This window comes from Pinus tabuliformis, chromosome X, assembly GCF_031772625.1.
Source record: "Pinus tabuliformis cultivar Carrire ecotype Pingquan chromosome X, CPIR1, whole genome shotgun sequence".
In the NCBI taxonomy this organism is placed as follows: domain Eukaryota; kingdom Viridiplantae; phylum Streptophyta; class Pinopsida; order Pinales; family Pinaceae; genus Pinus; species Pinus tabuliformis.
Window position 1 is genome coordinate 1,631,403,433 of NC_142308.1, and position 15,701 is coordinate 1,631,419,133.

Below are 15,701 nucleotides of genomic sequence, written 5' to 3' on the forward strand. Positions count from 1 at the left end.
GCTCTTCTCAAAGCAGCCCCCCACATCAAGGACTGGTGGGAAACCTACTGCGAGCAGAAGGATGAAAGTACTGGCTCACTATTTTCAGCCACACCCACCTGGGATTCGTTCCAGGATGCCGTCAAGGAGCAGTACTACCCTGTTGGAAGCTATGAGGATGAATACATAAAGCAGACCACACTGCGGCAGGGAAGGGACCAAGACGTGTCGGAGTTCACCAATCTTTTCCATACCCTTCGCACAAAGTTGGGTATCAAGGATTCGGAGCAACATTTGATACTCAAATACCGTGGCTGCCTGCACAAGTACATCCAGGAAGAAATACAATTCCTAAACATCCCCTCGCTCGGCGCAGCATACCGATATGCCGTCAAGGTCGAGCAGAAGTTTAAACAAAAGAAGCGAGATTTTGGATCTGCGAATCCAAAGCAGGGGAAAGGTGCCCCGAAACCACTGAACAAAGGACAAAGCCAAGGCGGGATAGCCCAAGACAACCAGCCGAAGCTGCAATCAAAGAACAGCGCCGCGAAGCCGAGAAAAGATACTGGAAAATGGTGCGAGTTCCATAAGAGCTCCACTCACAACACAAGTGAGTGTCGGGCCAAGCAGTCACTGGTGGCTGAGCTAAAGGTTTCAGAATCAGATGCATGTTCCGACTCTGAGTCAGAACCCGATAAGGGTTATGAAAAAGGGAAGCAAGATTCTTTTGGTTTGAATCTCAACAAAAGGCATTCATGGAATTGAAGGATCGCCTTTGCACGGCACCAGTGCTCGCGTTACCAGATTTACAACAACCATTTGAGGTCGAGATAGATGCCTCTAACTATGCTATTGGGGCAGTCCTTACTCAACATGGACATCCAGTGGCATATCACAGTGAAATACTTTCAGACACAGTCCGGAAGTACCCCACTTATGATAAAGAGATGTATTCCATTGTACAGGCCTGCCGACAATGGAAGCATTACATTTTTGGAAAGGAAACGGTCATCCACACAGACCACCGACCCTTGCAGTTCATACAGACCCAAGGGAAATTGCAGAATGATCGCCATCAGAAGTGGTCTACATACCTGCAACAGTTCCACTTGAATATCAAGTATAAGAAGGGAAACACCAATAATGTTGCAGATTGCCTCAGTCGACCATCGATCATGGCGTTAACCACAGTGCTCAACTCTTGTGGGCACGAGATTTCTGATTGGCCACTTCTCTACAAGAGCGACCCAGAATTTGGCCACACATACCAGACACTCTTGGAGGGTCGACGTGTTGCAGATTTTCACCTCCAGGATGCTCTATTATGCCACCTCGGTCACCTTTGTGTTCCTTCAAGCAAGCGTGCCAAGATGATCTGGGAAGCACACTACAGTCGGGCTGCTGGGCATTTTGGGGTCGAGAAAACAGTGGCAGTACTGCAAAATTATTTCTATTGGCCGAATCTTCGACAGGATGTTGGGAAGTACATCAGATCATGTACTGCCTGTGCCATTTCCAAACCGACCATTAAGAAGCACGGCCTCTATACCCCGTTGCCTACCCCTAGTCAACCTTGGGAATCCATCTCCATGGATTACATGTCAGGCCTTCCTTCCACTAAGCATGGAAATGACTGTGTTTTTGTGGTCGTCGAAAGGTTCTCGAAGATGGCCATTATGGTGGCCTGCAAGAAGAATATCACAGCAGAAGCCACTGCTAAACTCTTCTTTGAACGAGTGTGGGTGCACTTTGGGATCCCACAGTCTATCATCTCAGATCAGGACAGTCGGTTTCTCAGCACATTTTGGTCCAGTCTCTGGTCAATGCTGGACACCAAACTCACGAAGTCCACAGCCTTCTATCCTCAAACTGATGGCCAGACAGAGGTTGTCAATAGGATGATTGTGCACATTCTGCGCATGTATAACTCAAAGCATCCATGCACATGGGACGAGAGCCTACCCTATGTTCAGCACAGCTACAACCGAGCTCTTCACAGCTCCACTGGCCATAGCCCTTTTCAGGTGGGTTTGGGATTCCAACCGCTATGCCCCATTGATGTGGCCATGCCACTTGCAGCTACTCACATGAATTCAGCTCATGTCCAGTCCGAAACAGATAAGGCCACCAGCTTCATTGAGCGCATCCAACATATTCGCCAGCAGATCCATGACATTCTTGAGAAATCAAATGCCAAGTACAAGTAGCGACATGATCAACATCGGGTGCCACACAAGTTTCAGGTGGGCGACAAAGTCTGATTGCATTTGCAAAAGGAACGCCTTACTGGAGCCTATCGGAAATTGAGACCACTCCGATATGGTCCTTACACCATTACTAAGGCTATGGGAGACAATGCATTTGAGCTCAGCATTCCCCCATTCCTTGGCCTGCACCTAGTGTTCAATGTGGATCGCCTTCGGCCATACTTTCCACCATTGCTAGACACATCCGACATTGCAGAACAACTCAAACCCACAGAATTAAATCCAGATTGCATGGAACAAGTTGCAACTGATCGGATCATGGACACACAGATCAAGAACACTCGCCAACAGAATATCCAACTGTATCGAGTTGTCAAAGCAGGCCAACTCCTTTCGCAGGGCAAGTGGCTCACCAGGGAACAAGTTCAGCAAAAGTTTCCTCATCTCATGGAGGAGCTCAACGCAATGGGGACCATTACTTACTAAGGGGGGAGGAATGATCCAGGTGGATATTGGTGGCCACCTGCCAAGTCCACCTGGACCCCCACCATTGTCTTTCTCAGCATTTTCAGTTTCCTTAATTGTAGCACAACTTACTATTTTTAGCATTTTTTCGGGTCCTGAACTTCCAGAGCCGTTTTGAGGCCCTAAACGACGTTTTTTGGGGAATCCAGGGGCAACATGGGTCCATGGAATGGACCGATGTTGCTTGTTCCAACAATGGTAGTACTCGGATAGATCTTTCTAACGAGCTATTGTATGCGTCAAACGAAGATCATATGCCAAAGTTACGACCCCGGGAAGTTGATGTACCAATTTACCCCAAACGGGGCCCACAGTTTGGCGTTTCATCTCCTATGGTTAGGTTTTGGAATGTTAAGGGTTTTCCATTGTTTCTCAACAATAAATAGGCCTTCGAGCCTCATTGTAACACAGTTCAGAGGCATGTAGCTATCACATCTCTTCTCAGAGATAAGCTACCATCGCCCTAGCTGGTTTATTTCCATTTCTGTTTGTAAGCATATTTCAGTATTTTCCATTAATGAAATGAAGTATTATTTCCGCTGCATCTTTGTGTATATGGTTATCTCTGTAATTTGTTGCGTTCCTGTTTAAATCCGGATCAACAATTTAGATCAAGTAAATTTTCCCATCAATACATCATTATCTCATAAAACCATTATTCATCACAACATAATGTGCATTCAAACAAAAGTTAATACATAAAGCACGGGAATTTCTGCAACTATCTTCTTTGTTGATATTCAGTTACGATTACAGACTCAAGACTTTCCTACGCACTCAGCCATAGGGGTCTGCGCACTCAGCTATAGACACTACTCTAGGCCTCTACGCACTGAGCTGTAGAGCCTTTCCCTCCTCTAAGACTTCTACTTCTGTGCTACAATTATTCACTTGTATCCATAGACAACTTCAACTTCTTCCCTTAGACTCTTTAAGACACACCTATTTATACAATCTTCAAAAGCCGACTCAAGTTACATAAAAGAAGGGTAAAACCATTTTTGACTCTTAACTAGCTACGCACTCCATGACCACATTTTGTGGAGACTTTACATCTTTTTACATCAAAACTTGGTCTTTTGCCCCAAAATTTGGACGTTTGCCCCAAAACTAACCCAGGGGACCCCATCCCAGCAGAAGGTGACAACTATATGTTTGAGATTGTGCAATGTGTAGTCCCATCCAGGAAAGCTAAAGGAAGAGATCATGCATTGTGAAGTCTCGTTGGCGAGGATTGAGGGCTGTTGGTGGCTAAAATTGTCCTACTTTTTGGTCTCTATCCTATCCAAAACACACCACCTTAACCCATGTTTTAACCCTAAAGGCCTATCTATTCCTGTACTTTTTCCCAATTGCACACATTCCTGCACTCCTCTTATGTTTTTCATATTCAAAGGTTATATATGTACTTAATCATTAAATTTATAGGTTTTATGTCTTAAAATGTCTTTGCAACTAATACATTCCTTTCCTAAGTAATTCGATGGAACCAAAGTGTTAATCTATGTGAGATTGGGTTGGTGCAGGAATGGTGCTTGTACTTGTTAGTGTTCCTGCACTTCCGGGCAGCTGTCAATTTTTTTTTACTCACCGCTTATGGATAGGACAACTCAGTAGACCACATGGATTTCTTGTCTAAGAGATTAGTTTCCCTGTTGGGCTCAACACTTAGAGAATAAGGCAGGATATGAAGGCTAGACTTTGGCTGCAAAACTCTTGTTTAGAGCTTTTGCGAACAACCGAAAGGCTTAATATATGTTGTTGTTACACTTTTGTTGCGGCCAAGAGCCAAAGCATGTATTGAATAGGGTTTCTCCATAGATGTTAGGGAGTGATGCTGTGCTAAAATATTTCTACCAACTACAATTTCTGAGTATCACCATTTCTGGGCTAGATTGGGGATCCATGATGTGTATTTCTCTTTTTGAAACTTAATACAAAGGAACATGCCAGTTGTGAAATTCTTTGTCTTGATATCATTGTGATGCTCCATTTTAGCACTTGAATTTTTCTATTTCATTTCAAGGAAACGAGCTGGATGGCTAAGGCCCATCCAACCCAATTTGTTGTCCCTTCGTTAAAGGTGTGTTATATTTATTTTCATGCAAGTAGTGAAGCAGATCATGTTTGGATTCTTTCATAGCTTATGGACTTTAATTTCTTGCAAATTGTGTGATTTGCATCCAAGTGTGTGGGGTTAATTTTTATTTACTTTTATTTCCTTCCATTCTTTCCTACAAATATGTGTTGCCCTTTTCTTTACAAAGTAAATGTACATTGAGCTTCCAACTATGGTATGTTTTTGTTTCAACAATTTGAAAATTTCCTTTACTCATTGGAACGAGTCATTCTTATTTCTGCAGGTCTGTTATTCTTCTGCAAATACTGTTTTGCTTTTTAGTGAAGCATATTCCAATATTTAAATTCATATTTAGATTTGATTAATGTTAATAAGCATTCACTAAAACATTGTTGCATTACTTTGAATTGTGCCTACAGTTGTTGCTGGAATTGATATTGAATTTATCAGAAGGATTCCCTGAGTTGAAACAATTATTTGTATAAGGGTGCAGATGTAATTTACTCAATGAAAAATCATCTCAGGACAAGGGGGTATTGCTAAAAAACTTTTGATCAAATTTGTGACTTGTGCAGGAAATTTTCAAGGAATCAATCTAGATCTAGTAGAGGAAATCGAAGTAGAACTAGTAAACTTGTCTACATATGCTATGATTATTGGTTGGGAGAATAACATGGACAATATGAAAGTTGAAGTAATGAATACTATTAGCAAGAAAATAGACTCTTTAAAAATTCAACATAAATTGGTAGATGAATAAGAGTCTTTGTCTAGTTTTTGTCCTAAATGTAGGAAAAAGAATCATTTAAGAGAATGTCCTACTAATTTAAAATGCGTGATTTGTACAGAAAACCATGCCATAGAGAAATTTCCCTCCATACTAGGATTAAAATTTGTACTTGAAGGAGGGCATTCCGAACCTAAACCATTACATTCTATGCGAGAATGGAGAAGTTGGCCTCAGGTAGGTGCGGGTATGGTTCCTGAATCTTCACCACATTTTTTTGGTCATAATGCACATCCATATTCCTATTATAACGCTCATCACTCTCAACCTTGGCAGCATGGGAACCATTATCAATATGGGCAACCATTTCAATCCTGGGAACAAGGATGGAGAGGTTCAAACCATTCACATCAGTACTATCCTACACATATGTCCTCATATCCTCCTACATATGCACCTCACCTTATGTCACAACCATCCTTTCCTCCACTACCTCAACAAAGTCAACTGATGCCACCATTACCATTACGACCACCTTTCTGACCACCCCAACTTCCTACTCAACTATTACCAAGTCCTAATAATAAGGTAGTGTAATTGATTCCTTCTGTTGAACCACTGTCTTCTCCTATTGACCCAACATTTCCAGTTGGGATACATGAGCTTCAATTGAGGCAGGGCAGGGTAGTCAAACCAAAAAAATAAAAACAACCCATGGTGATCATTGAGAAGAGAAACAAGGAGGAAACTCCTAGTCATTCGAAAAACAATGTCACCACTCATCCCATTCCCACACCATCAAAGTTACCATCTTCTTCAAAACAGCCTCCCTATCTAGAGAGGCTAGTTATGGAGAGGAGTGACCCTAAGTCCAGTTTGGCTTCTGAGCTGAGGAATCTTTGCATATAAGTCCCTTTGCTTCAAGATATTAGAGAGATCCCCATATACATGAAAATCATTATGGATCTATCTCTCAAAAATCCAAGGAGGAAGAGAGTAGAACCTCAAACCATCCAATTTGATGGTCGAGAAGCTGAGTTAATGACAGGATGTGCATAAATGGAAAAGTGCACTGATCTTGGAAACCTAGTTGTTTCTGTTCAGATATAAAATATCCTTGTCCCCAATGTGTTAATAGACCTAGGTGCAACCATCAATGTCATGACTAGGCAAATCATGGATTAGCTTGGGTTGGTCCATATTCATCCTACCCCTACTATGCTTGAACTTGCAAACATATAAAAAATTAAGCTAGAAGGACAACTAGATGATGTGATTGTCTCCATAGATTCTTGGGAATACCCCACAGACTTTATTATGATTTAGTATCTTGTGGGTCGACATCTCTTGATTCTGGGATGATCATGGCTTGCCACAGTCGATGCCTACATTAGATGTCACCCTAATGATATGTATATTTCACATGGAGACTTTAGGAAGAAATTTACCTTATAGCCACCTGCTAGATCTATTCAAGAACACAAGGAAACTTTGTGGTTAGATTACAACAGCAGTGATGAGGAGACTCAACTTGTTTCTTTGATCCACCATCATACTGAGTTTACCCCGGAGGGTGAATTACAAGATTTATTAAATAACATGGACACAATGCCTAATTTTGACATGTTTCGTCAAATATTTAGTCCATATTTTCAAGTAAATTTTGATTCTTAGCCCTCCTCATCGCTGGTCTTAATAGCATCTTACTACACTCTTGAGCCCGAGACTACTCTTGTTGAAATTAGTCCAGGAAAATCCTCACATATCAATTCATACCTAGACTCATCTCAATGAGAGAAGATTGGTTATTTGTTGGGTGATCACCTTGATTCCTTTTCATGGAGTTACGAGGACATGAAAGTCATACCTCATTAAACCTTTACTCACCATATTTATATTCAGGAGGGAGCCCAAGCTATTTGTCAACCCCAAAGGCACGTGAATACTGCGCTAAGAGATATTGTGAAAGAATAATTAAAAAAAATATTGAATGCTAATTTTATATATCATATATCTAATAGTCAGTGGGTCTCCCCATTGTTAATAGTCTCGAAAAAGCATGGGAGATGACGCATCTGTATTTATTATCGATAACTTAATAAAGCCACTCTCAAGGATTACTTTCCCCTTCCTTTTATAGATCAGGTGCTAGATACCCTTGCTGGTAAAATGTACTTTTCATTTTTAGATGGCTTCAGCGGGTACAACCAAATTCAGATCACACCCACAGATCAAGATAAGACCAATTTTACATGTCCATGGGGTACATTTGTGTAACAACCTCTAGGGTAAATGTGCATATAAACAACATAATAGTAACAAAAATACAATAAACATATCAACCATTAAAATCCATATATACATCAGTACATTTGCACATGAAAATAAAGGGAATGATTTTTTTTTTTATTAATAAATGCAATGAACCAACCAAAGAGGGGATTATCACATTCCACCCGACCATAGATTGGCTGAGCCAAGTCTCTCTTCAACCAATCACCCCTAGGCCATATTCCAAGCATGAATGTGGGATCTCATAGAACACATCAATCAAAACTCATCCAGGGATTCCAGAGGCCACCTACCTCAACCCATCAAACAATGATTCCACCTCACGGTCGGACATCAACAAAACCATCATCAGGTTGGTCTCCATCCAAGCCTTCCAGAGCGTCCAGAGTGTTTTTCCAACCAAGGATTCTAGAACTAATCACTCAACCCACAACTTATACAGGGATTCCAGAGCGTTTGTCCAACCAAGTCTTCTAGAACTAGTAACTCAACCCACAACTTATATAGGGCTTCCAAAGTATTTTTCCAACCAAGGCTTCTAGGACTAGTAACTCAACCCACCAAGGGCTTCCAGGACTATTAACTCAACCCAAGCTGTTATAGGGATTCCAGAGAAAATGGCTTCTAGGAATAGAAACTCAACCCAAGTTGTTACAAGGCTTCCAAAGAAAAGGGCTTCTAGGACTAGTAACGCAACCGAAGATGTTATAGGGTTTCCAGAGTATTTTTTCAACCAGGTCTTCCAGGACTAATAACTCAACCCATGCTAAGGAAACATGAGAACCAATGAAAAGAAAGCAATGAAAGTAAACCCACAATCACCATGGCTATCCAAGAAATGGCAAGGCTAGGAAATCCATAATCGATCTAGGCAATCCTCCATGCCAATGATAGATCACAACCAAGAAACCACATGCATGTGCCATGCATGCCAAAAATAGTGAATAAATCATACATGCAACTCGATACCTACAAGCAAATCTGATGCAGTTGTTGATGTTGATGCCTTCTTGCTCTTTCCTATTCTTCCTTTACCTTCTTGATCCAAGAATCCAAGTATGCCTCACCCTCCAAGAGTGCTCCAAGAAAACTCTAAATAAACAAGAGTATGAGAGAGAGAGAGAATAATGAGAGAGCTTCAAAACTGAACTAACCAAGTCTTGCCCACTAATCCTCATAAGCCTTTTTATTAATGAGGACTCTATTTAATTCATTTTCCATTATTTTCCTTCAATTTCCTCCTCACATGCAAAATGTGACCTTTCACCTTCCTTTTCTCCTAATTTCCATTATTTTCATAAATAAATGTGCAAAAATACATTTTTTCCTCTTTAATTGCTTAGCCATTACCTTTCCCAATTTCCTTAGACATAAACAATCAAATGAACACCCCCTAAGATATCTTGCCCAACATTTAGCTTGGAATACTTGTCCAATCGTCTATGGTATTTATATATTTTTACATGAAATTTTCACCAGAGTTGTTACAGAACCCTCTCCCTTGGGAGAACACCATCCTCAATGTTCCATAACACCTATAACCAACATGACTACTGAAAAAAAAAAAACATACTGCCCATGGAGCTTTATAACATAGCTCGTTGCAGTATTTACAATGAATGACCTACTCAAAATCAAAACATCATGACAACATGACCAGATAAAAACTGTACCGCATATTAGAGCTTGATAACACAACTCATTACAGTATTTACAATTATCATTTAGCTTAAGAAAACTCATATGAAATCATAACATCATGATATCATAACCACATGATAGCATAATAGCATTACACCCATACCACATAGTGGAGCTTTATAACATAGCTCGTTACGGTATTTACATCCATACACAGGTGTACATATAACAACATCATCAAAATATATATATCAAAACATATGCCAAATCATATACCAAACATATATCAATCATACACTAATCATCATATAGCATATATCAAAACATCATAAGGCATATATCAAAACATTATATAGCATGTATGAACCAACATAAAGCACATATCAAATCATCATAAAGAATATATCAACCATCATAAAGCATATATCAATCACCATAAAGTATACACTAAACCAAGATAAATAAAATACTAAACCATCATAAATCAACTACGAAACCACCATAAGCAACCACCAAATCACCATATCAAGCTGCTAATTCTTGTAGCTGATTTCAACTACCCAACTGGGCATGTTCATGATTCCTATACCACGCACATAGCTTCCATCAGTTTTAAAATAAATTCACATCATACCTCATGGTAGCTCGTCAATATGGTACATTTGCAATCATGTTCGCTTCCTGTCACAATAAGTCAAACTAGCATATTTGACCAAGTCAACATGTATAAAAATATCACATCAGGTTAGCTCAAACATAACCATCAAAATCATAAATGAAATGTAACCATTATAAATCAAAATCATAGATCACATGTAATCATCATGGGCCAGAATCATAAACCACATGCATACTAAAACCGAAATACAATATTGATACTTATCGTTCATTTATCCTTACTTCTACATTGGTTATTTCTATAACATATTGGATTGGTTGCCACACCCAACAAACATCCAGTGCCTTCTCCTCAACCATGTGCACATACGCATAGTGTGCATCACACACATATGACCACATACGAAATGCAACTCCATGCAAAACATGCATCTACACCCGACATACAACACATACACCTACACCTAGTGTACAACACAACTCAATACATACGCCTACATCTTGTGTATAACACAATACATGCACCTACACCTAATGTACAACCCAACACAAATATGTGTCTAGGGTGCAACACAATGAATGCATATGTCACGATACCATGACTGCAAAATGCACATACATAATACCGCATGCCCATAACTCAGCATGGATGACATGCACCCAATACCACACGTACACCAACACCATATATATAACATGTACATAGTACCACCAGTACATCGCACCACCTGCACAACATGTGCACAACATCACATGTGCATGACACCACCTACACATCATGTACACAATGCCACATGTACACTACACCACTATACAATGCGTACACAATACCACATGCATGACATGGATGCAACACCACATGCACGATATGTACATAGCACCACATGCAAACAATGCCCCTTGTACAATATGTACACAACACCACACGCACATGACACCACTTGTACAATCATGCACACTGCACCATATGTACATAGTACCAATGTACCACATACACACAAAACCACTTGTACATAGCACTGCATATCCAACATGTATGCAACATCATCTGTACATAGCACCACATATCCAACACGCGTAGAGCACCATATGCATACAATAGCACATATCCATCATTCAAATAGTACAATATGTACACAACACCGTATAGCCAACATGCACAGAACACCATATGCACACATGCTGCATATACATCATGAAGATAGTACAATATGTATACAACACCCCATATGCAATATTCACCCAACCCTATTTGTACCATCCTGTACATAACATTGCATAAATAACATGCACACATGTTATGTATAAACAACACCACAAGTGCACACATCATAGATGCAACATGTACAACATATACATCGTATGCATAACAGTATTACCACACATCCAAACCCACACTGTCGTTACCAAGAAACATTTCTTCCCATGTCTTATCTATGCTTACCCTAGCATGTCACAAACCACACTACTTTCACTTTGCTAATGTATCATTCAACATTACCTGTCATAACATAAACATAGGCATAATACTAGTATACAATACAAAATCATATCCACATGATACTGACCTAGGATATTTGTCGTGATTATTCTTCCCAATTGATTCCTTGTAAGACTAGGAACCTCTTTAGGTTATTCTCCTGCATAAGCAATCATTCCTTCACAAGAATGATCCCTGACAACCCTGTTAGATAGTAACATAGATACATGGATACATACATACCTATATAAACGTTAGCATAAAACAATCATGATCCTGTTAGACAACAACATACATACATACATGTATACATATATAAACTTCAACATAATCATGATCATAAAATTATTACCAGATACCAAGGTCAAGGTTTAGAGAACTTCCATTATTCATGCACAACATTGAGAGAAATAGTTCCCACCATATCTAAAGCATATGAAACTGCTAATCCATTTACTTTACCTTTTCTGATTACATTTCTTTTGTCTGTGCTACTACTGTCCATTTAACACAATGGACCCAACTAGTCCAACCAATCATCGTAGTCTTACCTTCCGCTATGCTTACTCATTGTTATCAGGAAATCTAGTGTCTATTCAGAGCTGCTAGTCCCACTAAGACGGGTAGCTATCTTAGAAACAAACAAATTAAAGTCACTTGTTTTTCCTTTACGAGTGAGAGATGGGAAAGAAGCAGAGAGTACCAACCTCAGTCTTCTGCTTGGCTCCTTGCTTGTTTCCTTTCCCCTTTGACAGAATCTTGCCACTGCTTCCTTACTTGCCTTACTTCGAAGAACACCTGGTGATTCACAGAAACATAATACCATCAAAGCATAGAGATATTTCACTGTAAACAATATAGGATCATATATATATTGACCATACAAATGCATATATCAACACAATATTAAGAGATACACAAAAATATGGAGAAAAATTCAAATAACTTTATTAGTAAGAGTAGTAGAAGAGAGAATTACAACCACTTGCTCTGACCCAATGCCATCCTCCCAGCATGAAAGCCCTCTTCACCTCATACAAAGCAATATCACCCAACAATGTCTTCAAAGAGAAACCAACATCACTTCCTTGCAAATTACAAAATTCCAGCCTGTGGATCTCTTGGATGAGGGATCCATATATAGATGTTTACAGGGGAGTGAGTCAGCTTCTGGGATTTTTATTAGTGTCATTTCACTGATAGTCCTTGGTTCCACATGGAGATTTTAGATCTCTTACTCATCCCTGGGCGAACTCAGAGAGGCAAGTGTCAAATGAGCAGTTTCTAGAAGATTCTCTGGGTTTCCACCTAGCAAACTTCTTGTTCCATTTGTCTGATCTCACTCATCGCACCCTATAGAAGGGATTTCCAGTATGCATCGCACCTTTTGCATGTGGCAGGTGAGATGCATCACACGTTTAGCACTGGGTAGTCTGTATGGTCCTGCATTGACCAACTCTGAGTAGTTTTTCATGGAGAACTTCTGGGAGATGATGTAATAAGCTGACGTTGCTCCTTTAGGGTACGAAACAACACTTTTAGGGACTTAGAAGCCCTTGGTTTATGGACATGTACGATTGGGGTTGCAGTGCCCAAATATTTCTATAACAGTTTCCCACTAAAGCATGAGGTCGTAAATCCTTTTGATGTCGGGCGAAATGCTTTATAATGAGGATCCGAGGTTTTTCGAACTGGAAGGTGACCTATAATAAGATACAATACAATACATTATCTTCATAATATTTTTCATGATCTAGCTGAGGCAGGCATTCCCATGCTTAACTTTGATAAATTCATTTTCATGTACATAGGACAAACAACCGTCTGTGTGCAGACTGATGATTCTGGTAGAGTCATCATCCCTTAGTTTGGATGATTATCTATGCAGCAATAATGTACATTTGATGTCTTTATTCTCCTGAATGTATCACAGCCTGGATGGATGAAACTAGATCCGGGGTCTTCAAAACTCGTTCAATATTTGCCCGAAGTACAAGTCGATCCATCTGAATAGATGTTCTAATGTCGAACATGGAAAGACATCGCCTGATTACCAGCCAATGATGTAAGTTGTTAACAGGCACGAGAGGAATCACCGATGATGATGATGACCCTCAAGGTACTGCAGTAAAATTCACGTGGTGTGAATACATGAGTTGATGTCGAACACCACGCAAAGTCTTTCGGTCGAAGGCCATTAATGTAAACGTGTCACCGGAAGTGAGAAACTCGCCATTGAGGCATGCAAGCTTCAAAGTACTGAAAGGGTTGTTCCTAGGTCGGCTTCTTGGATAATGAGCTAATGTCGACAAGAAGTGACCCATCATAGGATGGCATTGATGGATCCCACATCTATGACACAGAACGGAGAAAATGATTTTGTAGAGGTGAAAACGATCTGATGATACAAGTTTCAGGGTGGCGGTCATGAAAGTATGAAGCGTGAAGGTATTGTAGTGGATGAGACACAAGCTGGGTCGGTGAATTCTCTGAGTGACTTCTCTTGAACATATCGGTGACACTGAAATGGATTGGTAGCTTTAACTCCAAAGTGGATGGTACAGTGGACCAATGGTAATATGACCAGTGAACGGAATAACCCAACCCGACTCAATCATGGTGATGGAGTGAAAGTGTCATGTTCAAGAGCAACCTACTACCAATAAAGTTTCTTCAAGTTTTCTTCCCAATTTTCCCCAGTCATTTCTGAACAGTAACTCTTTATTTTTGTCAAGCTTGAGGAGGATAACATATGCTTGTTCTATACTTTTCCCTTCGGACAAACCTGTCACTATGTTTTAACGAGCCTAGCTACAGCGAAACTCGCTCTTGTCTTAATGGACAAGTTTGTCGCTATTGTTTTAATGAGTTTAACGACAAGGATAACTTGGTTCTTTTCAATTTTAGAGAGTCTGAAAAGAGACGGAAAGAAGACTCCAATATTCCTTTTTCGTAATATAATCCCTTAAGTCTAAAAAAGTATAAAAAAATGCGAAAGGGATGACTTTTCGATAGTTTTAATGAGCCGAACAAGACAAACGCTCAGTCTTTTTGTGTAATAATCCCTTAGGTCCAAAAAGATTAAAATCTAGAGGAGGGATAGCACTTCCAATCAGTTTAATGAGTTGGAGAGGCCAATTGCTCGACAATATTTTCATGTTTTACAAGTCAGATGAAAAGAGCTTAAAGGAGACTCATTTTTTGAGGAACGAGTGATGTTTTCAGATAGAAGCTGGTTCTAGGTAAGGTTTGGAACTTTCTAATCATGACAATGTCAAGAAGGTGGCTAATAGGGTCACTTGTCACAGCTGTTCCTCAAAAGGGGTAAACAATCAAATGGAGGTGAATGATCAGCTAAAAAATATTGGATGTGATGGTAAGAACACGACCAAGGCTCAAAAGCTGATAATAATTCGATCTCAATGGTTATTTACTGGTGGTGGGTTCATTTCTTAATGAGCTTAAACTCTGGTGGAACATATGCTCATTTCTAGGTTTAATTTTTAACGAGCTTGAACTTCGCGTAAAACTGCTTGTGATAATGGTCATTGATATTTGATTCACTGTTGACACTTGGTTCTTTTGATGGTCGTACTACCTGTTCAATTGCTCCATAAAACTGATTAGAAATGAGGACATATGCTTGAAAAATGAGTTAAAAACCAATTCCTTACTTAAATTACATGAAAAGTAACTTAAAAATAGCTTTTTACCCCCCATTTTACCATTTCATTTGGAGTTGTGACTGTTGGAGCTTTGGAGGTGTTTTCCCCTTTGATTTTCACCAGCTGATTCCAAGAGATTCTGTGGACGATTTTCGGCACCGTCTAGACCAGGTAGGAGCTAAACCTGAGCTCTTCAATTGCATTCTTTCCTTTTTGAATTCTGAGCATGAGGAAGAGGACATGGTTGCCCTACATGATCCGAGTACGGTAACTGCATTACGGAACTGTGGCTTGCTCAAGTTCTTCTGCATTTCTAGCATGAGGTAACAAATCAACTTGTTGCAATATTTCCTCGATGCATGGGATCCTACCAACCAAGTGTTCCAGATAAGAGGCAAACCCATCCCCATGATTGTTGAGGACATCTACTTTTTGACCGGTTTATTAAGGCGTGGCGCCCCTCTCTCACTTTCAGGTTCTGTTCGTG